We start from the raw sequence: 23,306 nt of genomic DNA, 5'->3' as shown, positions 1-23,306 counted from the left end.
GAGACGAATAATACAAAACAATAGCCCTTTACCTGGCCTGGATCCAAATAACAGGCTCTATTCAGGTGACTCTGAAAACACCTGATTGTGTGCCAGTTGGTGCTGTGAGCAGGGCAAGCCCAGCTGTAATGAGAACTTTACAAGTCTTTTGTTCTGCCACCAAGCAGTAATTGGCTCTCCACCCCAACATAGTAAACTTCCAGCCACCTGAACAAAATTAACCTACATTAACAGGCTGCATGCAAAGCAAAACCACCTCCACAGAGCACACAGGTATGAAGATCTCCGCACCCATCCTCTCCGTGATTCCTCTGGCCTGGAGGGAGACCCAGTTCTCTGGTAGGAATAAATGAATGAATGAAGGTAGAGGCTGACACTTACTGCGTGCTTGCTGTGTACCAAGCAATGTTCTGAGAATTTTACCTGTATTAACCCTGAACTCCTGACAACATCACTGTGATGTAAGTGCTATCGTTATTAACATTTTATAGATGAGGAAAGAAGGCCCGGAGCAGTTGAATACCTACCCTGGGTCCCATCAAACCAGGATTTGGACAAAGGCACTCTGGTTCCAGAGCCTGAACTTTCTTATACTTTGTATTCAGTACAAGGTGCCTTGAAGGAAAGAAATACGTATGAAGATGGTATGAACCTGTCCCATTCATTCATTCATTTGTTCATTATTTAATACCTAGGGCTTACCGTGTGCAAGGCAGAGGGGATAAAAAACATGATTCTTGCCATTAAGATGCTCTGAGCCCAAAGACAGAGCCAGGCCAGGAATATGATGGCATGAAGAACTCTGGTAAATTGGAAGGTGCTGACCTGGGGAAGCAAAGATGAAGCAGCTTGCCTTGCTTAAAGTGGTTCCCATGCTTCACTCTGCATTGAAATCACCTGAGATCTTTAACAATGACTGAAGCCTGGCTCCCACCCCCAGTCTTTATGATTTAATTGGCACTAGGAGTTTTAAAAAGCTCCCCAGGTGATTCTAATGTTCAGCAAAATTTGGGAAACTGGCTTAAAGTGTCATAAATTGGTTTACAAGTAACACAAAACCTAACTCAAACTTAAGCAAAAAAAGAAAAGGAGGGGCACTGGCTGAATGTATTGGCTTACATTTTAAAAAGGGACAAAGGCAAAAGGTACAAACTTCCAGTTATAACATAAATGAGTCATGGAGACATAATGTACAGCATGGTGAGTATAGTTAATGATACCATATTATGTATTTGAAAGTTGCTGAGAGATTAGATCTTAAAAGTGCTTATCACAAGAAAAAAATTTTTTTGTAACTATGTATGGTGACAAATGTTAACTAGGCCATCATTTCACCATAGATAAATATCTGATCATTATGTTGTACACCCAAAACTAAAATAATGTTATATGTCAATTATACCTCAATTTTTAAAAAAAGGAGAGAGAGAGACAAAGGGTATATGGTTTTGAGGGTTTGATCCAAGCCTCAAAAGATGTCACCAGAGTGAGGTTTTCCTCTTTCCCCAGTGATGGCTGTATTCACAGGCTCCCCTTGGTTGCAAGCTGTAGCAGTTCTGGTCTCTGTACCTTGTATCTTCATGTCTGTTGCAAAGAAGAGGTCTGATTTCCTCTTAGCTCAAATAAAGCCCAGGATTGCATTTCACTGACTGACTGGGGCTTGAACCAATTGCTGGGGCCGGAGAGGTGGAGACTGCTGATTGGCTCAGGCTGGGTCATGTGTCCCATCTCTGGGGCCAGAAATTAGAGGCAGCTTCACCTAGAAGCCCATGGTGGAGAGTGGAGGATTTGTGGCACGTCCTGGCATGTTCTGGGAGCTGAGGGTCAGGAGGTAGGGCCAGATAGGGTGTGGGTGTATTTTCTAAGGAGACAAATGTTTACAGAGGAGAATGAAATGATCACATTTGTATTTTAAGAATATAACTTCCCTGGTGGTCCAGTGGTTAAGACTCTGCCCTTCCAATGCAGGGGGCACAAGTTCGATCCCTGGTCGGAGAAGTTCCACATGCTGCGTGGTGTGGCCACAAAAAAAAAAAAAAAGACAACAACTCTGACAGTTATGGAAAGGATGTATGTGGCTAAACAGGTTATTGTAGTTGTTGAGAGAAGAGAGGTTGGGGACCTGAACTAAGTGGCCATAAGCATGGATAGGTGGGAGGGGACTCAAGAGATGTCTCTGAACTATATTAACGGAATTTGTTATCCAGTTGGAAAAAAAATTTAGAAAAGGAGAGAAATCGCAGATGGCTGAAAATTCTAGTTTGAGAAATTGGGTTATTGGAATACCATTAGTGAAGTTAGGAATATAGATCATTAAGTGGGTTTTGGACAATTTTCGGACGTGTTGAATTTGAGATATGTCGAGGAAGCAGGGGCAGTGGATGCGATCGCCCAAGGAGAGAGACGGAGGCAGAAGAGCGGGAAGAACACTTGCCAGCACGGGGGTGGGGGTGGGGCAGAGAGAGGGACGGGGGTGTTTTAGGAACAAAGGAAAGAGGATTTGAAGAAGGCTGCTAATCCGCAGCATCATGTGGTACCACAATGTCGGTATTAAGGAGGGTGAAGGCTGGAAATAGAACGCGGATTTGACAACCAGGAGGCCCCGGTCACCCAACAAGAGCCTGGGTGCCGGGTATAGGGTGAGGGAGCCTGGAGGATGCAGACAGACCAAGCATGGATGGATCACTCTTCAAGTTTGATGATGAGACTGTGAGAGCCGTGGCTAAAGGAGCTGTGTCAAATCATTTTCATGTTTGTTCTGTAGTTTTCTGTTTTTATTAGTTTTGTTTCCTTTTTCTAAGTTTGATTTGGCCTGTTTGATGAGAGAGGTGTGACCAGGCTGTCAGGAAAAGAATTAAAAGAGAGAGAAAGGCTGAAGAGAAAGCGATTTTCCATAGAGACTGAAAGCAGATAAGTGGTTACCAGGGGCTGGAGAGAGGGAGAGGGAGAGGGATGGCTTAATGGGTGTGAGGTTTCCTTTTGAGCTGATAAAAATGTTCTGGAACTGCATAGTGGTGATAGTTGTACAACGTTGTAAATTTACTAAATCCACTGAGTTTTACACTTTGAAATGGTTGAAATGGTGAATTTTTTGCTATGTGTATTTTAAATGTCCCATTCCCCAGACACACATGGACATACACACGCACACACACATCGTGATTTTATATACCTTGCTTGGTGGGTTTTATGTGGATCATTTCATTTAATCCTAACAACAAAAATTAATACAAACAAAATCAATACAACTTTGTAACTACTTGATGATTCCCATTTTACACAAGAGAAAACTGAGGTTCAGAGAGATTGATGATTTTATCCAAGATCACACAACTAGATTAGAGATTCCAATCCAAGCTGATTTAACTACAAAACCCAAACTCTTAAACCCTCTCTCATACTGCCTCTATAGCTACACGATTTCACAGGTGTATATATTGATAATATGAATGGATCCATATTCAAGGTGTTGATGATCCAAATCTCTGAGTGATAAGATTATATAGTTTATATTATTCTTTTTGATTGGGCACAGTTTTTGTTTAAAAAAAGATAAAGACTCTTTATTTTTATTTTATTTTATTTTATTTTTCCCTTTCATCACTTTAAATATATCTTGCCACTCCCTTCTGGCCTTCAGAGTTTTGGCTGAAAAATCAGCTGATAACTTTATGGCGATTCCCTCATCAAGGGTTGTTACGTGTACTTAACAGGAAGAATAGGGGAAAAATTCACCCACTCCATCTTCCCAGAAAAAAGCCTATTTTTAATGTAAGGAAGAAAAAGATTCTAGAGATACAGCACTTCTCTGAAGGAGACATTAAGGAAACAACTAGAGAGGATGTAAAACTTCACAGGGACACAGATGAGTCTATTTGCAGAATGTGGAAGGAGCATGAACCAAGGCAATAAGGAAGAAGGGGGTGACCCAGGGCACAGTCTACAAGGGAATGACTGTCATTTGTGGGTGGAAAGGAAGAGAGGGAACAGCAGGCATGAAGCCCTGAGGCCAGGAGGGGGAGGGTCTGGATCCAATCGGGCCATGTTTCATGGCACCTCTTTCCCAGGCCTCCGTCTGCCGCCCACCCCACCCCAGGTCCTTCTTCTACTCTGCGCTGAGTGAACCACGCATCATAAATTTGCTTTACTCCTTGCCGTTCACGGGGCAGCCACAGCCTTGTTCTGAGATGCTTTCCTCATTCTCAGGGGAATAGAAAACCTCGAGGGCTGGCCTCTCAGGCATTCTTAGAAGGCCACTGTGGCCATGCCTTCCTGCTTTGTCCTGGGATCCTGTGACTCGGGCACAAACCCAGAGCAGTCCTCACTCAGTCGCTTCTTTGATTTTCACCCAGTTAGACTGTCAGGGCTTGTTGGCCAGTGGGAGGGTGCTGAGTGGTGAACCGCGCAGAGAAACGACGATTGCATTTCTTTGGCCAAAAGTCAAATTTCTTTTCTGACATGCCTGTGCAGAGAGGGGTCAGACCCCTTCAGATGAGAGCAGTTTGCCTAACAAACAACTTGCCCGATGACCAGCAGGTCTACAACTTATGCCCTCTTGACAGTGTTTTTACATCTTTGGGGCTGCACCCAACCCTTTTTTTTCGCCAGACATGTTAAACATTTTAAACTAGCATGTCTAAGAGTCTTTCCTATTTCTTTTTTTTTTTTTTTGGCCTCACGGCATGGCTTGTGGAATCTTTGTTCCCCGACCAGGGACTGAATCCAGGCCACCCCAGTGCAAGTGCCAAGTCCTAACCACTGGACTGCCAGAGAATTCCCTTCCTTTTTTCTAATAAGAATAGATCACATTTGCAGTAATTTTATAATGAATGAGATACGTGCTTCTGATAAGTTTCAGAGTGACCAAGTGGTCAGAGCTTAGGCTCAGGAGCTGGACAGGCCGGAGTTTAAATCCTAGTTCTGCCAGATACTAGGACATGGTATTTAACCTTCTTGATCTTTGGTTTCTCCAAGTGTGATGGTTAATTTTATGTGTCAACTTGACAGGTCACAGGGTACTCAGATATTTGGTTAAATATTATTTCTAGGTGTGTCTGTGAGTGTGTTTTTGGATGAGATCAGCATTTGAATCCGTAGACTGAGTGAAGCAGATGGACTTTCCCAATGTGGGTGGGCATCATCCAGTCCTTTGAAGGCCTGGATGGAAAAAAAAAGACGGAAGAAGGGAGACATCACTCTCTTAGCCTGACTGTTGAGCTGGAATGTTGGTCTTCTGCCCTTGGACTGGGACTCACACCATTGGCTTCCCTGGTTATCAGGCCTTCAGACTTGGTATGAAACTACACCACCTGCTTTCCTGGGTCTCCGGCTTGCTGACAGCAGATCATGGACTTCTCAGCCTTCATAATCAAATAAGCGAATGTCTCACGATAAATCTATCTATATCTAATCTCTTATTGGTTCTGCTTCTCTGGAGAACCCTGACTAATACACCAAGTATAAAATTGGGTTAATAATCTCACTCCCTAATCCTAAGAAGTAATCCTGTATGGATGATGTGAAGCTATATAAGATAATTATGGGCCGAATGTAGGCCCATGAGAAGTGGCGGTTTTATTTACCTATTGTATCAGTTCGGGTTTGATCAGGGAAGCAGGGTCATACTGTGATATGGAAGAACGGGTGATTACAGGGAGTAGAGTTCACACAGTCATGGCGGCTGGTGAAGAGGTCTGGGAATGCTGATGCCTTGGTGCCTGCTCGGGGCCTGAAGTTGTGTTGGTCAGCAGGGTTGGCAAGTGAGAAGAAAACACAGATATGAAGCAGGAGAAATCAAGAGCAAATGGAACACAGACAACCCTTGAGGGGAAGCCAGAATTCGTGTCTATTTCTCACCACCTCCTCCTCTGACTACCCGATGACCCCAAGCGGGCTCTGGGAAACCCAGTTCTAGCTTTGTAAGTTGCTAAAATATAAAACCACCACACTTACAAATAGGAGGGAAAACAACTAACATTTAGTCAGAGCCAGTAATACACCTTCAAGTATGTCACCTCGTTTGATCTATACTCTGTTCTTACCAAATAAAGCTTATTATCTCCATCACCTGGATTGTTCAAAGCCACACTCGTAGGCGGAGCAGAGGTTGCAACCCAGGTCGTTCGAACCTGAGCACTTTCCACCAGAATTTGACATGTGAAGCTGGATTGGGCCTTTCTATTTGGGGGTTCCAGCTCCATTGCAGTAATCCTGAGTGCCCCTGAAGACCCCACTCATCTGACAAGGGGAAGAATCACCCCTCTGAACCAATCAGAGGTTGGGCTGTACTGGGTAATCTCTGGTCATCTAAGCTACATCTAGGAGAAAGATTTGAATAGAAGAGTGATTGTGCAGGAATTTAATTTTAATTAAAATGTACTTATCTGCTACAAAATGCAAGAAAAGCTTCATGGGAGGTGGTATGTGGGGAGTGAATGATACAACAGGAGGTCAGGATGATGTACTTTCTGAGAGGTAAAAAGCACAAATTCCTTCTGAGCATTCATATGGGCCCAAGTCTATGGCTGTGGTCCAGACCCACGGGAGAATCAGTGGGTGGGTGGTAGGAACACCTTGTTTGTATATTGCTTTTAAATAGCTTCCTCTTTTATTCCTTCAAAAAACATCTACTGACACTTCCCATGTGCTGGTGCCGTTTAAGCAACACACAGGGAGTGTACAGCATTGAATACCACACTGTTGCTCATCTCGAGGAGTTTAAGGCTGGGGCTCACATGAACTGACCCTACTGTCTTAGGATGGGCTCCCCCAGAAGCAGACCCTGAGAAGGGAATGTGAGTACAAGTAGTTTATTTGGGAAGTAATCCTGGGAAGCACCAGTAAAGAACTGAGGAAGTGATGGTAGGGAAGCAATAGAGGACATGTTAACAAGCAATTACCTGGGCTCAGTCCTGCTGGAGATCTCTGGGACAGAGACAGAGATAGCGCACACACCTACAAGATATCCCACCTGAGGGTGAGACATTTGGGGTATGTATCCGCCAACTCTTGCTCACTCTTGTTTGAAGGTTGCTCCAGTGGTGTTAAATCTCATACTTTGGACTGCCCTCTGCATTGGCTAAGCTTACTGCAGAAGCCAGAGGAAACCCACAGGTATGGAGTCACTGGTGTATATGGAAACCAGAAGCATCTGCTATACCCACCCAACATATAACAATCTATCCGTTCTTCTCCCTTCCTAACCATACTCAGTTTTCGTTCAGGTGTCCACCTCTGTCCCATGCAGCCTGTGTGTCTCAGGGGAAGCTGATCCCACCCCAGGTCCAGTCAGGGGCCCTGACTGGCATGGCCAATCAGCGCATTCCAGACCTCTGGCTATGGCACGGGTTCAAGTGGGCATGTGACCCAATCCAATCAGAGTGGATCTCAGGACTCCTGCTTGGAATGCTGGGTCAGAAATGTTCTTTTTTGGATAAGGTAGCTTCTGGCACTGAGAGCTGTTTTGGCACTGGCTACAGTAAGGAAAACCAGCCTGAAGACAAAACCAACACAGAGGAGGGTGGAGTCAAGAGAATTGCAAAGAATCGCTGGAGCTTTACTTCTTCAGTCAGAGGAGTCTCTTTCTTTCCTATTGTAGTCAGATCTCCTCCACTGCATGTGGGACTACTGGTAGCCCTGGCTTCCAGGGACAGAGAGCTTCTCTCATGCTACATATACACTGGTCCTGAAGAAGAAATCTGCTTGGACCCTATACGTGTCTGTTGGACCAGTCACCCCTGGGGCTATGTGTGGCCGGGCCTGGGTGCTACGTCCAGTCTTGTAGCCAGGAGTAGAGAGTCAGCCAGTTAGATTCACCCTGTCATATGCCAGCACCTGGGAGACTCTGGGCGAGTGACTTCACTTCTCCAAGATTCCATTTTTTCACCTCTAAGGTGTGGATGACAATTATCCACCTTAAAGTGTGGCTGAGAGATACACACACAAGTGTAGTGCTGGGAGTGGCCATGTCCCTGATCTGGAGTTGTTCATAATGGTGCCTCTTAGAGACTCTAGTTCTCTACCCACTTCTTGACACTAGACGCCAAATTATTTTAATCAAAACCCATGCATATTATTTACTATGTATATGTGTTCGAAGCACACATGTGTCTTTGCTATTACTATTCCCCATTACAGGCGAGGAACCTGCTGTACAGAGAGGTTAAGTATCGCCCAAGGTCACCCAGTTAATAAGTGGCAGAGCTGGGATTCAAACTCAGGCATCTTGACTTCAGAGTTTGTGCTCCTAACTACTTGGCTATGATGCCTCTTAGAATAACTGCATTGTATATATTTGTGGGGTGGATATATGTTGGATGGATAGACAGTTGAACCTGAGTGAGTCCCCTCCATGGGCTAGAACAGAAAAGAGTGTCCCCGTCCTTGCCCCTACCCTGTGGAGGTTTTGGGCGTTTCATTCAATAACAGCAGTGTGTCCTAGAATGGGCTTTAGGTTTGCATGAACAAGAGTCTGCCTGGGCAGCAGGTATGGCCCAGCCTGCCATGAGGGTATAGTGGGTTTGGTGGTATTGGTTAGACTTCTGAGTCTCAAGAGACCAGAATTGTGCCCTCAGATTTCACAGTTGGCTCTGAGTATGTGTGTATGTACCTCTGCCTCTCCCCAGACTGTTTGGAGCCGGGGCCAGACTACTTTCATGACCCTGTGTCTCTTCCCCTCTCCTCTGCACACCCGCTCTCTATTTGCTCTGGTTGCTACATCACCTCCTGCCTGTGGCCTCATCTCTCCAGCACTGACCTTCCCATCATTGCAGCCAAATACACATATTCCCCAAAGTGCTGCAGTGGCTCTGAGGGCGTTATTGATTTTGACATGTGCCAGTTTTTCTCCAAACTGTCTCTGGAAAGCGCACTGAATGTGTGGTAGGCTTGATGAGTTCCTAGAGACCTTGAAAACTTTTATATATGTCTTATCCATGAAAAATGGTGCATTTTGAGGCCTATCGGGATGATAAGGGGCTGGAACAAGGCCCCAGTGACCTTGCTTCTCGCACACTCCTGAGCCTGTTTGAGGGAGGTAGAAATGTTTCCACTTCCTTAGAAAACCCTTCTCCAAAGATAGCTCCCAAGGTGGACTGGGGCCAATCAGCGTTTTCTCATCATCTAACGAGGTCACCAGACTGTACAGATATCGGCCTTCCTCTTCCTTCTGAAAGACTGAAGCCCTTTGATAGCGGCTTGGGGAGAAAGCTGGTGAGACCACACTCACTGTTTTACCCCTTCCTGGAACATATGCATGTGAGGAAGGGGTCCGAGGGCACAGATCCTTTTTCATTTGGAGGAGGAGGCACAGGTGGTCACTCCTTCCCCTGCCATTCCAACGATGTGAGACCCACTTGGACTTCTCTGCAGGAAATCTCTGCATTGGGAATCTACTTAGTTCAACTCTGACCTTTCTTCAAGCCAACTGCTCGGCTGGAAATAAAAAGAAGCCAGGCCTGACACACCACTCCTCCAGCCCCTGCAGGATGCCATCAGGTGGATAAACAATGATGATGGAGATCACCAGCTGGAGTTCTTTCCGGGGAGGCATGCGTGGTGCTGCCGAGACCCATTGCTTCCAGTCTGAGATGTAGATATTTTTAGGGATGAATCTGGGCCTTCCTTCTCTCCCTCCCTCTGATGCTAATGTGGCCATCTGCATCTCCCAGACAACCTTCACAAGCACACATTCGCCATCCCAGAAGAGTGGGCTGGGAAGAGATTGTTATTAAATATAGAATACTGAGCCATGGCGCAAGGAGGATGAGTTTGCCTGGCGTGCTCAGAGTGAAGCAGAGGCGTCGGAGACCTGGAACCCACTTCCATGCTCTGTGACTCTCGTGGTGCCTTCCCTTCCCCATTAATTTTTAAATTTCTTTAATCTGTTCAGTGAAGGGCTTAGATAATATTTAAGTCCAATCTAACATTGGACAATCTTTTCTTTGAAGATCTTAGTTGTATAAACTCCCAGACACAGAGTCCAGCAGGATAGCGCATGGCTACTGCTTTGTCCAGAGAAGGGACAATTGTGATCTTCTGTCCCCATTCCTGTCCACCCCCCCAGGGAGATGGCCAGCAAGGGCGGCTTGTATGTGGTGGCAAGGGACTCTGATCACTGATTCAAGAGGTCTCAAGGCTTATCCCCCTTTCTGCAATCAGCCTCCATCAGCCCCCAGCTTGCCCTACATCCAAGAAAAATTGACTCTTCAGCCCTCAGACCCAAGATTCTTTTTCACCTGAGCCCCCCAAGTTAAAAAGGTTGGGAAGAGAGGAGGCAGAGGTCCCAGGAACACACTGATAAATTTTAGTTTTTGAGCTAATAGAATGTCTATGCTGAGCAGTAGTATCTCACTGTGGTGGGCCCACAGTGTTCCTGAAGTAGTGTTAAATTTGTTTAATTTGGAGAACACGTGCTATAGATAAGGTGATGGGAATGATAAAAAATGTAAGTGATAAAGAATACAGCTCCCACAGCACTGTGTACTTTTGATTATTTATCAGTCGAATAAGTTGCATGAATGCAAGAACCATATCTAGCTCACAGTAGCATCTGTGAGATGAATGAATGGTTCTGTCGCCATCTCCATCCCTAACATGGGTGTCTCAGGCCCAGGCCAGAAGCAAGAGGTCTGTGTCCAGCGAGGATTTGGGCTGGGGGCAGAGGTAATGCTGTTTCCTCTATCAGTCACTCTGTAAATAAGGCAGGGCCATGCTGACCTCAACTCCTGTCCCCAACAGTGCCCAGGCCTGACCTCAACAGAACGTTTGGATGGACTGGGGGCAGGTCAGGCCCCAGAGCAGTTCCTTCAGGGATAGGCCTGGCCTGTCCAGCACTCTAGAAGTACGGGCAGGATGGCAGAGGATGCATTGCATAGTGGTTAGGCATGCAGATTCTGGAATCCAGAATCAATCTAGGCTCTGAAACTTATTAACCATGTGACCTTGATAAGCTACGTTACCTCTTTGAGGCTCAGTTTTCCCATCTGCAAAAGGGAATGATCATAAAAATGCATACCATGCAGAGCCACTGTCACCATACCATTCCATTCATTATCTCAGAATTAAATGAGATAATGTGCGTAGAGGATACCTCGTCAACTGGCATCACAGGCAGAGTTCCATCAGAGTGGAGAGCTGCCCCTCTGAGAATCAGTGCTGACTGAGTCTTGCAAACTGAACAGGGACGGCTTTTGCTGAAAGTTCATGTTTAGGAAGTCGATTGAACTCTGAAGATGCTAAGAGAGCAACCAAGGAGGACAATCTCTGGGAAAACCCAAAAGGCCTCACGTAGGATCACATGGTAAGGAGTATGGAAAAAAAATAAGCCCCAGGTTTGATGGGGGCAAACTGCTTTATTTGTACTTGCCTGGCAAGGGAATGTAGTTTCTCCAGAGGGTGGTCTGATGCTGTGGAAATTCCAGCAGCCTGGAGCCACAATACTGTTTTCTCACTGCCCAAGCCTGCCTGTTCTCCTCCCGCTGGGTCAGCTCTGTTGCAAGAACATTTATATTGGGCCAAGCCCATGTCAGGCCCCTGGGCCCCAGAGGTGAGTAAGACACAGCTCCTGTCTGTGGGATCCCTGTTTCATGATCACTGCTACCAGAGCAGTCTGCCCAAGGTGTTTGCAGAATTTGCAGTTCACAAAGCGGATTCACACCCCTCACACTGTTCACACTGTGAATGGTGCTCTCTGGAGCTGTGGGCAACCAGTGAGGGTGGGCAGAGCAGAGATTAAGGTAGCCATTTGACAGCCAAGAAAAGAGGGTGCTTGGGTGATGTGACGAAGGTAACAGGTGGTCTGCACCACTGCCCCACTTCCCACCAGTTTTATTCTACGCAAGGCCAGTCCAGGTGAGGGGAAGGGACTAACCTCTAGCAGGGGTTTGCTGAACCCCAGGGTGGTCAAGGAGCAAAGCAAGAAGGGAGGTCCACAGCCAGTAAGGGAAGTGCTATGCTGCTCCCCCAAGTCCAAAAGGGGACGCTGAGGCTTGCTTTCCAGCTGTCTAGGCCAAGGAGCGTGAAGCCCAGCCCTTGCCTCCCTACATTGACATTTGGATACCAGCACCGGGGTTTTCATCTAGCAGCAACACCAAGCCTCGCCCCCATCGGCCCTCTGCTGGTCTCAGACCTGCACTGGTCTGGGTAGGAGCGCAGGGCTGCTCCCTACCCTCGGGCTTGGCTGCAGCCCACGTGCGCCCGCTGCAGCCGCGGTGACAGCTGGCTCCAAAGGGGCGGGGCGGGCGAGGAGCGTGGGTGGCTCCGCGCCGCGCTGCCATTGGCTATGGGCCTCAGGCTGGGGGCGGGGATGCGCCCCCCGGTTGACCTGTCATTGGCCGCGCCGCCGATGGGGGTGGCTCCCCGTCCCCTTGGCGGCGCGGCGCAGAACCGCAGGCGCTCGCCCGGCTAAGCCTGCGCGGGGCCGCCTAGGTAGCTCACAGCTTCGCAGGCGGCCTCCGGTTGCAGACCGCTGCGCACACGGCCCTAGGCAAAGACAAGGGCTCACCCGAGGCTCGGCGGCCGACGCGGCTCTCGGTAAGACCGGGGGGAGGGTAAGGGGAGCGCGGGGCTCTGAGGAGGGCGGGCGGGGACCGTGGCGGCCGAGCCTGGACTCCGTGCCCTGGCCCGCGCCGGAGAGGGTCAGGTGCGCCGCAGCATCTCCCGCCTCAGACCCACCTCACGGGGCGCCCAGCGAGCAGGTGGCACTGCCCAGGGAGGCCGGGGTACTCCTATCGCTCTCCGAATCCATTAGAACCCAGTACCTCGAACTACCTCTTACTCCGCCCCCCAACACCCAAATTCTTCAATTCTAAGCCTAGAGAATACCCAAACGTCGACATGGAGTGGGCGCGACGCGCCATCAGTACCGCCTGCCGCCGGGGCAGAAGATCATCCCTAAACTTATCTTCCCACGATTTGGGCTCCTCACCGGTCACGTTCTTCCCCGGCTTTTCACTGGGCGCCCCCCCCCGCCCGCCTACCAACCCCCGCCCGGTTCCCCTCCCTCCTTAACAACAGGAAGTTAAGTTGGGCCAGATGTCGGTGGCCTGGCCGCCTGCGGGCGGGGACTGGGTCTGGGACGGTGGCGGTGGCCCGAGGGGACGTGGCGCTGTCCTTTCTGAGCCTCGCGCCTCCAGCAGCCTGCGCTCTCCCCAGGCCCGGGAGCACCCCTGTCGGGGCGTCCCAGGCTCCCGCCTTGCCTTTGCCGACTGGCCCTGGGTAGAAGCGCCGCTGACTTGGCTTCCAGGCCGGGGCAGGTGGGGTTAACTTTATCCTAGACCAGCCTCTCGACAGAACTGGGAATGGCCTTTACTGGATGAGGAGGAGGCTGTTGAAACCAGAGTAAACTTGTGTCTCTTTCCATATTGTTTTAATTCTAAAGCCTGGGTTCTTAAAGCCCAAAGAGCTTTTATCTGGAGGCGCATCGGGCCCTGCTGGGACCTTAAGCAGTGTGGGGACCTCTTGCTGTTAGTCTTGCCTACTCACTACAGTCCTCAGTGGTTTCTGTGAAGGATGAGGCCACTAACCAGCCCCCTTCTGGGCAGGCCCCGTGGGAAAAAAAGCCAGCAGCCGGTTGGCTCTCAATTTGCTTGCGTGGGTGCTCTGGCACCGGGGTCCCCTGGGCCCCCAGGCCAGCTCTGTTCCGTCCCTTTTTCCAGGGGAAGTGGATCCAAGGTGGGGGAGGGGGGCTCAGTTCTCCAGGGTAGTCCCACCTGATGTTCTGGAAGCTCTTATTGCAGTAAGAACGGGCCATCAGACAGAGTGAAGACACGTTTATTAAGTGCCTACTGAGAATTTCACAGTAACTCTCAAAAAACTCAGAGTTATGCCCTCCTCATTTTAGAGATGGGGAAACAGACTCAGGTAGGGTAAGTGCCCAAGGTCACATAGAAAGCGGCTGAGCCGGGATTTGAACCAGACTCTGCCAGAGCTCAGTCCAGTGCCCTTCCTGCTGCCCCATGGCTGTGGAGAGCGGTGTGCTGTGTTGCAGGCTCCTGGCCTCTGAAAAGATTCCATCCAAAGGTCCTGTGGGTGCTTCCTTAGCAACGCACTTGAACTGACCCAGGTTAGCCCAGGTTGTTCAACCTACAGACCCCTTGCCCACCCTGTCCTCCATCAGGGGTGATGGCGGTGTTGGTCTTGCTGTGATGGGGAAGGACTGACTGTTGGTGTTTGGGTGCTATTTGAGGGGGAAGTCTGCCTCTGCCATTGACTTGGCCCTGCGCCGGAGAGTTGGCTTCTGGGATGGTTTAGAAAGACTGTTATATGTGTCGTGTTTTTTGTTTAATATTTATTTTATTTATCTGGCTGTGCCGGGTCTTAGTTGCGGCACACAGGATCTTCGTCGCTGCATGCGGGATCTTTTAGTTCCTGCATGCGGGATCTAGTTCCCTGACCTGGGCCCCCTGCATTGGGAGCGCAGAGTTTTAGCCGCTGGACCATCAGGGAAGTCCCAGGAGGACTGTTATTTGAAATAACCTCTACCTTAGGACCAATTCTAGTTTTATTTTGTGTTTTGGGGGAAGGGCAGGTGTTGAGTATACTAATTGTGATTGTAAGGTGATTGAAATCCATAGTTCGAGCTTATGTTTATAAAAAATGAAATCACTGCTTCCTTCCTTCTTCAGGCCCAGGGCTGCCTTTCTGCTCATCCTTCTCTTCTGAAAGAAAATCGTGATTAGCCTACTACCAACCAGTTACACTTTAGTATAAATCAGCTTAAGGACTAAGGTTGGTTGTAGCTTGGTCGTTGGAGGCCTATTCCCAGGAACTGTAAGGAGCAGAGGAACACTGAGTAATCTCTCTCTGCCTGTGATTGGGATGTGTCTCTATTCTCTCCACCCATGTCCACACCCCCATCTGGGTGTGCCTCCCAGTCATGGGCCTTCCTTTCACTCTCTACTAAGGGGGGCGTGGTGGGGGGGGAGGTCCTGCCTTCTTGGGGGAGAGCCTTGACCCTGGTGGGAGGGCTGGGGTATGGGTGCAAGATTTGGGCTGAAAATTGCCAATCTTTGAGGCCCTCTCAGGGCTAGAGGGTCTCTGTTGCTTAAAGAGCCAAGAAAGGAAACACTGTACATCATGCTGGGGTTTTTCATTCTTTGTATCACTTGATCCCCACTTTAGCCCTCTGAAGAAGTAGGTGGGATTATTCCCATTTTACAGATGAGGAAACTGAGGCTCAGGAACTTTCCCCCAATCACACAGCTAGTGAGTGACCAAGCTAGGGCTCTGGCCTCCTTCTGCATGAGTGAGGTCTGTGTGGTGAATTAAACACTAAGGGAAACAGGAAAAAACCGTGTGGCCATCCTCTGGACTCTAGAGGCTTGGTGTGTGCAGCCGCCTGCTGTGCTTATGATTCCGCATCTTGTATTGTAATTATTTGTGAACATGTCTTCCTACCCCACTATGAAATGGTATTTAAAACACTCGTAAACTTGGCAGGTTTATTTTCTGGTTCTCACAAATTCTCCTTGCTCTTTGCTCTATATCCCCTTTGCCTTTTATTTTATTTTTTTAAAGATTTAATTTAATTTTTATTATTTTGGCTGCGTTCGGTATTTGTTGATGCTTGTGGGCTTTCTCTGGTTGTGGCGAGCGGGGGCTACTCTTGCAGTGGCTTCTCTTGTTGCGGAGCACGGGCTCTAGGTGCGCGGGCTTCAGTAATTGTGGCGTGCAGGCTCTAGAGCGCAGGCTCAGTAGTTGTGCTATATGGGCTTCCTTATTCCGTGGCATGTGGGATCTTCCCGGACCAGGGATTGAACCTGTGTCCCCTGCATTGGCAGGCAGGTTCTTATCCACTGCACCACAAGGGAGGTCCCCTTTTGCCTTTTATACCAGTCTTCATTAGGATATCTACCATGATGTGTTGCAGTCCTCTGTTTAAAAATATCATGAACATTTTCAGGGAATTCCCTGGTGGTCCAGTTAGGACTCAGTGCTTTCACTGCAAGGGCCTGGGTTCGATCCCTGATTGGGGAACCAAGATTCTGCAAGCCGCACAGTTAAAAAAAAAAAAAGAACATTTTCAAACACAAAAATAGAGAGCATAGTATAATGAGCCCCAAATACTCATTATCCAGCTTCAACAGCCAAGATCATGCCAGGCTGGCTTCATCTCTCTCTTTCTCTCTTTTTCTTCCCTTCTATTTTTTATTCCTGAAATATTTAAAAGGAAATCTCTGATATCATGTCATTTTGCCCCTATATAATCCAGCATATATCTATTTTGAAAAGAATGTTCTTTCATGACCACATGGCTGTTACTGCATGTAGCAGAATTAACAGTAATTCTTTGGTCGCATCTGTGCATATTCAGATTTCCTTCATTGTCTCAGAAGTGACCTTCATCACTGGTTTGTTTAAATCAGGATCCAAGCAAAGTCTGTATGCTGCATTTGGTTGGTAGTCCTTTTAAGCCTACTTTAATCTGGAGCACCACCCCCTCTGCCCCACTCCCACTTTTAACCAGCTGTTACCCTCCGTTTTAAATCTCCCACTGGACGGCGAACGCTTTGATGCTGGAGTCTACTTCTGTGCTCTGTTGGGGATTCCCAGTGCCATGTCTGGGACAGGGCAGAGGCATGGTGAGCGCCTGCCCAGTGGTGCCGTAGCCACTCGGGAAATGCATTTTGAATGAATTAACCCAGTGGTAGGTTTCTGTGACTGCCCATGCCTGTGTTTAGATAAGAGGTTTTAAAAAATATATGACTTGCTCACGTGTGGACATTTCCTCAGCAAGCGTCAGCCTGTAAACATCCTGAAATAATAGAACTATTTGCCGTGCTCCCTTGCGTGCTCTGGTTTGCGGTGTGGGGAGCCCAGACAGCCGCCGTGGTGCCGTGATCAGCTGGCCTCCCCAGATCACATGTGGGACTGACGGGGACTGAGGTCATTTCTGCCCGAGCTCTGAATCCTGACCTATTCAGCCACAGGGATTACCATGTTAAGAGCCAGGCACTTGGCTTTGCTGCCCAGAGAATGCCGCCCGCCTCTCTCTGGGCAGTGCAAGATTCTGCCTTGTACCTTCAGGAGCCTTCTCTGTCTGGCCTCACACCTGGGCGAGGTGTGGGCTTTTCTCAAGTTATTATCCATCTGCAGCTGACAGGTTGTGACAGAAAACAAACACTTACGACCTTTCACTGTCTGGTCTGAATTTATGGTGAAGAGATAGTATCACCATTGGCACCTTTGTGGGTGTCCTAATAAAGGAGACCAGAGGCTCAGGAGGGAAGGAAAACGTGTGCTTGCTCCCCTGGATAACAGGCTTCACATCTAGCTTCCTTATCAGATCTCCCCAAGGTGCTAGGCACTCTTTTTTGTTTGTTTGTTTGTTTTTGGCCACACCTCGCGGTGTGTGGGATCTTAGTTCCCAGACCAGGGATCGAACCTGCACCCCCTGCATTGGAAGGCAGTCTTAACCACTGGACCACTGGGGAAGACTCTGTACTAAGCACTCTGATAGCCATCTTCTGACCCGCCCCAAAAGACCTTTCTCTGCACACAGGGCCCAAATTAAGAGGCGTTTTTCTTTTCCTCCTCCTCCTCCTCTTCCTTCTTAAGCATAAACAGTCTTGTCCACTAGGCATTAAGTATAAGAAAATGTTGTCTTTCTTTCTGCATGGCAGGGTTAAAGTTAATTTTTTCCTTTATCTTTTATTTCTCAGTATTTTTCTAAAATTTTTATAATAAAAATATTGTATTTTTCTAATGGAAAATCCAAATATTTGGGGTTTTTTTCCTTTTAAAAAAGAGAGCTTCCTTCAACCAATTTGGATGGGTAGACAAAATTATGCATGCATTTGGTACAGTTTTATGTGTGGATAGGTCACAGAGCCATTGGGATTTTGATATTTGCTTATTTTATGACATTATTTTAAAGAACATACCTGTACTTAAAAAATTTTTTTTTTTTAATTTTTTGGCCATGAGGTGCAGCTTGCAGGATCTTAGTCCCCTGACCAGGGATCAAACCCCAGCCCCCGTAGTGAAAACACAGAGTCCTAACCTCTGGACCACCAGGGAATTCCCATACCTGTACTTTTTAAAAGTTAGAAAGCAAAGAAAGCTGGAGCTTAGGAGATGGGAAGCTATGAAATCCGTGTAGCCTCACCCTCCCTCCCAGTCTACCACTTCCGTTTCATTCCTGAGAATTTCATTTTGATTTCCCCAGAATGAAATCATTGTAATGTTAGGCTCTTGATTTTGATTTTTTGTTCAGAGAGTTTGCGATTTCAGAGGAAGACAGAATAACATAGTGGGTTAAGAAAAAGCAGGCAAGGCAGAGCTTCAGGCTCAGACGGCCTGTCTTCTCTTGGGAAAGTGCCTGATGGCCAAATGCCCCACTGACCTCACTTTGGGGGGCCCTGACCCCTCCCTCCACCGTTTTCTGTTTTCCTCCCTGCCACCTCCTGAGAGGTAGAAAGCATGGCTGGTCTGCGCTGATAAGGCTCCTCCTTTCTCAAGCCCTGATCATCTGGTCTCAGAACTCAGAGTTGGTGGGGTGATGGGGACTTGGGCCCTCTGGTCACAAACAAACCTTCATCGCAGGGTTAGGTCACGGTGGAGTCTGATTTTTGCGATGCTTCCCTTCGCTGTTAGCGCGTCCATCCCTGTGTCCCAGATGAAGAGCCATTTGTGAGTACCAGGTATGGTATCGTTTCTCAAATGCAATTGCTCTGTACCCATCCATGCATCTAAATATTACTACAGTTCCTCCCAGGAAAGCCTGTCTGTCTCCCGCGTGGCTGGCAGTGAGTGGTGTGTGGGGGATGGTGCCGATGTTCTTAGGGTTGGGAGTTTTAGTGTGTTCCGTCCTTGCACTGGTGTTTCTCTCCCCTGAGGGTCAGGGTAATCTCCCTCACCCGCCTTCTCCCATTGGTGTCCAGAGACCTTGCCACTCTTGTATTCCTTTCAAGGCTAGGTCAGCTTTCTTCCTGGGGAGTACAGAGATCAAGGCAGGCCTGAGAATAGGGACTTGTTTCCTGCTGGTTTGGGGCTCAGGTTTTCCCCTTCCCTTGCAGTGGAGGATGTCCAGTGCCCATGTCCTTTCTGCTGGCAGCAAGACAGAATGGCAGGGAGTTGGCCGGTGGCCCCTGGTCCCTGAGCTGCCACAACAGCAGGTTTTTGGGATGTTTGCAGGCCCGAGCTTCTGACACACCCAGTGCAGAAGCCCAGCCAGGCCAGAGATGGGAGTGGGAGTCTAAGAACATTTTGTCCTGCACCGTAGTGTCAATGTGTTAAGATGCGGAAACTGCTTCTTGGCTCTGGTGACTCTGAATGGCTGGCCTTGGCTACTGATCTGAGTACTGACTGAATCTGGGGAAGATTTGCAGGATCTCAGGGTTTAACTTGTGCCAGGGCCAGGAGAATGAGGTGGAGGGGAGGATGAAGAAGTGCCTGGGAAAAAGTCAGTTGGACTTTTTGATCACCAAGGAAAGCTGTTCCTTGGAGGAGGGTGGGTCCAGGGTCTGCTGGGGGCCTGGCAGAGCTGCTGACCCCTTTGTTGGACAGCTTCACCCCGGGGGAGCAGCGTGGGGGGGGGTCAAGGTGCAGCATGTGGAGTATGTGGAGTTCATAGCTGCTATAAAGTTGGGGTGCTGATGGCTCCGCGTGTCAGGACAGCTGGGCTTTTGCTCAGCTTGATACAAAGGTGATAGCAGCGAGGAGCTCCCTGCTTGGAGGGGTGAGAAATCCAATAGCCAAAGAAAGGGACAGAATAGAGGAATAAGCAGGGGAATGGGAGAGGCCTCTCTCCACAGCCTCAAGGAGAGGATTCAGTCAATCTCTTAACTCAGGGAATGTCCTAGGGGGCTCGTGCTACTGATTTCGGCCTTGGGGGCCATGGGGTTCATGCTCAGAGAGCTTCTTGCCATCTGCCTGGGGTTGCAGCACGTTCCTGTTGTGAGGGAAGGAGGAGGCTCTGGATGACGCCTCGGCTTCCTCTGGATTCCAGGCTTGCTGCGACCAGGGGACCCAGGACTTCCTGCTTGGTCCAGGTCGCTTTCACCAGCTTGGATGTGTCTGTTACCTTGTACCTGACATCTTGGACTCTCTTAAAAAGGACTTAACCCCGCCTCACACCACGTGCATGGATGAGGGTACTCACCCTCATACACACACATGCGCAGATGCTGGTACTCACCGCCCCCCACCCACACACGTGTGGATGCGTGGCACTCACCCCCCCCAACACACACAGTTGATGCTATTCACCCCCCATATATACATGGGTGCAGGGGAACATATTCACTCAGTCCAGAGAGAATTCAGTGAAAAGCAAGTCTCTCTTCTTCCCGTCCTCCGGTCCTCAGTTCTCTTCTTCAGTGGCATCTGCTGTCCCCAGTCTCCTGTGGCTCCTTCCAGACAGAGTCTAGGCATATGTTTGTGTCTGTTTCCCCCTTTGTTCATCTTCAGGCCTGCTGGGAAGCCACCAGGATGTGAAGCGATAGGACCCACAGGGCTGCCGAGACTCAGCAGTTATCTGAATTAGGCATACATGGCTTAACTCCTGCCCCTCTACTCTGCTTTGCTGCCTCTCCCCTTTAGGACTCTCCTTGTGTTAGATTTGTGGGTGTAGAGAGTCTGGGCACTGAGAATAAACCTCAGGGGCATGTTCTAGGTGCAGGTGATATAGGCAAAGACAAACAAATGTGCTAAGACAGAACCTGGGTTTGAATCCTAGGCATGTGGCCTTGGGCGTCAATGAACCCTAGTATTTTTGTCTTTAAAAAGGTGGTAATCACACCGATCTTGGGGAACTGATGTAGAGGTAAAATTAAAATATTTGTGAAGTGCCCTGCTTAGGTAGGCACTCAAAAATGTCAGTTTTTTTCCTAATTTTAAGGAGTGACCCATTTTCAGAATGAATGACACTGGCATGGAATCCTCTGGAAATTTTGGTAGATCCCTGAGCTTTTATTTCCCTGCAGAAGGCAGCCAGTTCTCCATTTTCTGCCAAGTTGGGCTCTCCTGCACCACCTCTTCCTGGGGCATCCTCCCCAGCCTCTGAACACCACCTCCTTCTCTGTCCCTCCATCCCCTAAGCCCTCCCCTGCCGTTGGTAAACAGGATGCTGTGGGTACCTGGAGAGAGCTCTGGGCTGTTTATGACTGCTCTCTGGGGTGTTTATGCTGTAATCTCTTCAGAAGCTCCAGCAGATGTCTGTTTATTGCTGAAACTTCATCTTTATCTTCAGCATGAGAGAAGAGAGGCTATTTTTAAAGGTCTTTAATTGACAGGGCTGCACACCCTGGCCTAGATTGCCTCCAAGTTTCATTCTTCATCACGCTTACTCTCTACCCGTTTTGAAACCCTTCAGATCCACGCTGAGAGACCTTATATGTCCTGATTTTAGGGCAGCACTTAAATTTGGCAGGCAGTTGTAATCTCTTAAAAAGGTAGGTCAGGGAAGCAAAGGCAATCAGCCAACTGTCTTTTTCCGGGCTGGGACAAATTGGGTAAGTGAGAGTAGCATTTCTGTGTCCACAGAAACCAACATCTGCCCCTTCCTTTCCCCTGTGCTGGGAGAGGCCTGCCCCCTGCATGCTGCCTGCTGATTGGCTGGGAGATCTTTTTTTTTTTTTTTTTTGGCTGGGAGATCTTTAGGCTTAGTTTTCCCTTTGGACTCAGGTGGGGCTCAAGGTAAGGAGGGAGTGGAAGTAGGGTAGTTTCAAATGATACCTCCCAGGAGGGAGGAAGAGGTGGAGGCCGAGCCTTGGGATGTCAGATTGGAAGGGCCCTCTGGGATCATCTAATTCTTACTCCTGCCTCCTTGTTTTTTACCTATGGGGAAACTGAGGCTCAGAGGCTTCTTGATACTGAGCGGAGGCCAAGAGGTGTGGTTCCTGGCTCAAGGGCACCTAACCAGGTCAGAGTCAAGTCTGTTCTCCATCCTCCATTTCTGGCAGGCTGTGAGCCTGTGACCAGCCTCGGGCAGCCTTACTTGCCGGTGGCCTTTCCTTTTGTATCACCAAGCGACACCCCGCTTTCTAGCAGCTCTCCCATGCTTTGAATTTAGGATATATACCCTGGTAACACTGGCTTGCACAATGGTTTGGTGCAAGATCTTTCCTTATCAAAAATACCTCCCCCAGAGCTCTGGGGCCTGTAATTCCCACCTTTGTCTTCAGCCCTTGTCTCCAGAGGGCCTTTGTTAAAAATTTAATTGGGAAGGATACCATGTTGATTAGTTTATCTCCAATTAGCTGTCCTCTGAGAGCTAAACCTTGATAGAATGGGGGATGAGTCAGCTGGAAGTAGGTTGAGGAGGGAATCAGAAAGGACTGTAAAAAGGGTGCTGTCAGGGCCGGCATGGAGCACTGTGACCTAGGCTCCTTAGCTCACGGTGCACAGCTGCCGTGCCGGGGGTGCTGTGCTGAATGACAGGAGCAGAGCCTTCATCTAACTCATGGAGACAGGTACCTTAGATAAGTTCATTCATGCCCACACATCAAGATAAGAGTTTGGAATGTGCTTTAGACAGTCGCACAGTGTGGGGGAGTCAGAGGAGACTTCCTGGAGGAGGTGGCACTTGGTCCCTGAAATGGGCCTTGGAAGATAGGATTTCCATAGGCAGAGATGGGGAGAAGTAGAGCACAAAGAGATGTAGAAACATGAGGGTAAGTTCAGGGTGTCACGTGGTGGAAACCTGGGGGCTGCCTGGGGGAACTTTGGAAGCCGAGGCTGGAATCAGGCTAGCCCTGAGTGCTGGGGAAGGGGTGGGTAAGGCCCTAATCCTGCAGGTAGTGACAGCCATTGGAGAGGGATGGTCAGAGCGTTCCTTCAGGCGGATCAGACTGTGCAGGATAAGCTTGTGTGGGAGTCGTGGGTGGGGGATCTGTTAGGAGGCCTGCACTGCCCTCCGTGCGTTGGACAGTTAAACTGACCAGACTGTAGCTGTCAGTCTGGACCAAGGAGTGCCCCGGGGGGTGGGGAACAGGGAGGTTGGGGGCACTTAAGACTGGGCCCAAATAAGGCCTTGTCTGTGCTTTTGCCCCACCACCTTCCCTGTGAAGGGGGTCAGCTTGGGCAGCCCCTATCTTTCAGTTGATCAGGAGGGCAGCCCATTTGGAACCCCTCAGGTTGGCCTGAGGGGCCATCTGTCACTTTCTGTGCCACCAATTGCGCCTGTCCTGCGCTTTGGCAGCTCTGTCTTCTGCAGAAAAATGGTAACTGCCCCTGCTTTTCACCACCTCACTACAGGAGGTCATTCCCCTCCCTAGAGGTCGGCCTGAGGGGGATGGATTTGGGGGTTGTGGGTGCTGAGCCCCTGGCGGTGGGTACCCGTAGATCAGGAGCAGGCGTTACCTGCC

The 23,306-nt window shown here is 48.9% G+C and overlaps 1 protein-coding gene across 9 annotated transcripts in view; it reads left to right on the top strand.

The window, feature by feature from the left end:
• Nucleotides 1-12,363: 12,363 nt before the first annotated feature.
• MICAL2 (microtubule associated monooxygenase, calponin and LIM domain containing 2) overlaps nt 12,364-23,306 on the top strand; it is a 223,359-nt gene continuing 212,416 nt past the window's right edge. For 6 of the 9 annotated variants that reach the window (XR_016393816.1, XM_030762683.2, XM_089915152.1 and 3 more), the window contains exon 1: nt 12,366-12,531. The gene's annotated coding sequence lies outside the window, so the exon portion shown is untranslated. Of the gene's footprint in view, nt 12,532-23,306 lie in introns of all 9 variants that reach the window. The other 3 variants (XR_016393817.1, XM_089915153.1, XM_089915154.1) reach the window with 2 other exon arrangements.

This window comes from Delphinapterus leucas, chromosome 7 (genome assembly GCF_059928025.1).
Source record: "Delphinapterus leucas isolate spDelLeu-1000000601 "Yukka" chromosome 7, BTC_Dleu_Yukka2, whole genome shotgun sequence".
NCBI lineage: Eukaryota > Metazoa > Chordata > Mammalia > Artiodactyla > Monodontidae > Delphinapterus > Delphinapterus leucas.
The sequence above is the reverse complement of the archived record's forward strand: the minus strand, read 5'-3'. Positions and strand labels throughout refer to the sequence as shown.